Source organism: Castor canadensis, chromosome 18 (assembly GCF_047511655.1).
Source record: "Castor canadensis chromosome 18, mCasCan1.hap1v2, whole genome shotgun sequence".
NCBI classification, from domain to species: Eukaryota; Metazoa; Chordata; class Mammalia; order Rodentia; family Castoridae; genus Castor; species Castor canadensis.
In genome coordinates, this window is record NC_133403.1 from 5,684,143 (window position 1) to 5,687,824 (window position 3,682).

General features: G+C 39.3%; 1 pseudogene; it reads right to left on the reverse strand.

Moving 5' to 3' along the window:
• Positions 1-521: 521 nt before the first annotated feature.
• Positions 522-941, reverse strand: LOC109684475 (ADP-ribosylation factor-like protein 5A pseudogene; annotated as a pseudogene).
• Positions 942-3,682: the final 2,741 nt, after the last annotated feature.

Here is a 3,682-nt window from a genome sequence, read left to right on the forward strand (position 1 = left end):
CCAGTGTAAGACTCACTGAAGCTTTGATTGATATTGTCTGCCTCTTTGGGATTTCTGTCTCCAAGTGAGAAAAAATTCAAACTTGAGTTGCTATCACTGAGAGTTAAGACCCTATAAATCAGTAACATAATTGACGTTTAAAAACTTGTTGAAATAGCTAACAGTTAGCAGCTGACACTCAGAACATACTGTCTAGTGACCAGTGGAAGATACGGTCCTAATTGGAGCTCTGAGGACCTTATCAGTACAGCTTGAATTGATTATCTTTTAAACTAATTTTCAGAAAGAATGACAAGATTTCTAGCAAAGCCAGACAATTATGAAAACATTAAAAGATGCATGGAATTGCAAAAAAGATGAACCTGTTGACATGCTACTCCAACAACCACTTCAAAGAATCAACAGAGTGCCAAATATTTGTTGCCAGCTTGCAACAAGAGCTAAGATGTCTGGATAAGAACCACCAGGCTTACTGCCCACACTTCATTTGTACAAAATCTATGAGAAGAGGTTAGTAGAAATCATCTCAGGTTAGGTGGTGACATTATCCACTTAAGTCCTTGGCATAATCTCCCTCCAGTAAGAGCACAGCCTGCCTGGATATGCCACTGGTGATCTTTAACAGAAGTTAGCTTCAAAAACTGGTAGACTTCTGCCACAGTTATGCATTCTTTAACATCTTGTTTACTAGCAAAACTCAGCACTCCAGCTTTCCTTAGGTCTTCGTGTGCTAATGTTTTATAGAGTTCTTTTCCAGAAATCCTCTTTGTGTGTATGCTATTCACAAAAACTATTACAAACTCTGTGTTATTAAAGTAAATGTTTCAGGAAGAATAAAGAGCTGGACCATGAATATCTCATCTCAGGAAATGTGTGTTTTTTATCACTATCTTTTCTACATTGTGTCCTGTTGTAGGGGTTGTAAGTACAACTTCATTCATAGAAAATTGGTAAAGGATGGTAATTTCCCTGGCATTATCTAACCCAATAATGATAACTTTGTGCTCCTGATGATTGAGCAGTCTCCACATCCTGGTGAAGACAATTTCTATTCTCAAGCAATGGACCCCCTCCAGCATCCTGGACCACCTGGCCTCCCCTGGCTCAGGCTGAGGGAGAAAGAGAAAGAGATGCAGAGGCCTCCACATCTGTTGCTGCCACTCCAGGGCTGGCCACTAACCACATCCAGGGAACCTGAAAGACACAAAAGCCCAAGCCACCTTGCCATGCATGAGGCTGCACAAATGCCACCGTGACACTCCCCTGGCTCATGCACATCACAGGTCACCATCCTCATCTAGCTCTTCTCTCTCTCCTAGCTGTTTTGAGGCCATGTTGAATTTACAACTCTAGCCCTGGGCAAAAACGAATCTGCTTTCTGACTATAGATTTTCCTTTTCTGGACAGTTCATGTAAATGCAATCATGTAGTGTGTGATTTGGAGTGTTTGGCTTCTTTCATTTAGCATAATACTTTCAATGTCATCCATGTTTTAACTTCAACCCTTTTTTTGAAAAATACTAAACTGTTGCATTTATTTAACTTTTAATAACCAATATAGCAGGGCTATGGGTTACAGTGATAGAAATAGTGTTTAGCTTCAGGACCTGGGCTCAATCCCCAGCAACAGAAGAAAGAAAAACAATATAACCAATAAATTAGATAATCCTTGGAGAAATTAAAGCAAAAACCCACTTCAGTGAAAAATAGTTAAAATTGCTTAAGTGCACAAGAGTTTGGAATATGACAAATTACATTTATTCTAAATCATATACAAATGTAATGATAAAATACTTGCAATTTCTTTTAATATTATTCTTGAAAGGACGGAGATTAGGCGTAAGTGGAGAGGAAGTAAACAGGATGAGTTACACTGATGATGGTTGATGTGCAACAATGAATGCAGAAGATTTGCTGGGCATTTGTGTTATAGATTTTGTATCTTAAACATTCACACAAAGACAAATGTGTAGAAAATATAAAAAGAGAGAGAAAACTCGACCCTGATATATTGTAAATGCCTTCATGTAACCAGATGTTCAATTTTCTAAAATGGAAGCTTTCACCATGACCACAAATGAAGCCCATTTCCTACAAAATACACTTTAAAGCTATGAAAGGGATGGAAGGTCGGGTGTCTGAGGACAAAGAATTGAGAGAAAAGCCTAGAACAGGAGAGGGGCTGTGACATGGTGTGTGGGGTGATCAGGCTCCATATGTGCTGAGGAATTTGGGTTTTATTCAAAAAGCAGTGGGCAGTCACCATGGACCTTCCAGACTTGAATAAGAACGGTCTCTCCAAATGACATGAGGAGAGAAAAAAGGAGAAATGGACATAGGTATTTCTATAAAGACCTGTGTACCAAGGTTTGGGGAGCATTTGCACAGTGAAAGCAGATTTGGGTGTAAGGCAGCAAGGAAGTGATGTCATCTTCGTCTTCCTGCCCAGATAGTCAATATATCTACAAAATCATTGCATTTCACATTTAAATCAATAAAGTGAGTACAAAAACACATGTGGGGAAAATCTGTTCATAATATAAACAAATTGAACAAAACCCAGTGCAAAATTTGAAAGAAACTCATAGCACAAGTATTTAGAAAAATATAAACTAAGGGTCTAAACTAAGGGTCTAATGTATACTACATTAGATAAAGAAATATATTTCATTGTATAGCACTAATATTAAGCCTACAGAAATTGCAATCTTTTTAAAAATTGGGAAACCAAAATAAACTCTATTAAAATCTTAATCTATTACATGGTTTATGAAACATTTACCATGGGTTCATTTGAACATAACATTTAATTTATTTTTGCAAAATCCTAGTACACTTCATTTCTTCAAATTGAACGGGAACTCCTTAAGCTATGAACTCTTCAGTGATGATTCAGTGATGTCACACAAACCCCTTTCTTTTCTTTTCCTCTCCTCTCTCCTCTCTTCTCCCTTCTCCTCTCCTCACCTTTATTTACATTTCATTACATTTTTCTTTCTTTTCTCTCTTTTTGTATTACCTCTCTTCTTCACCCACCCCAATCCCTCTCCTTGTGCTGAACACAGGTGTGGTTCATTCTAAGCACAGGCTTGACGACTGAGCTAAATGTCCAGGATCGCATGGCATTAATCTCGTCTATAATTCTCAGTACTTACAACATAAATCTTCATGTATGCACATGTTTTCAACTGCCCTAGCAGTGGACTCCCTTGCTGAGTGAAAAGTCTGGTACTCATCTTGCTCAACATGGATAGATAAAAGACTAAGGAATTAGGACATGGGGGTGTAAGTAGAGATGGCGATCTTAGCTACAGTAACCAGCTGGACTGTGATCTCTAGGTCATGAGGAGGTGTCCTGTGACCAGCAGAGGGCGCTGTAGGACTTCACTCAGTCCCTGCAGAGCTGCTCAGGACCATCCACACACAGAGACCTTCAAAGGCTAGATCGACTTCTTAATCATGGAACTCAGGGAGTTTATCCTGTTTGGCCTGACACAGTCCCCTGAACAAGGACCTTTGTCGTGATTCAGGAGGTGCTTCCTTCTAGGACTGCCTCAAAGTAAAGCATATTTAAACCTTCCTTAGTTTGTAATGTGAGCTGAGCTCCAATGGCACACAGAGGGGTTGGACGTCATAATGGAAACACAGTTGCATGAGTAGCCCTCCCTTCAGATGGTGGGGA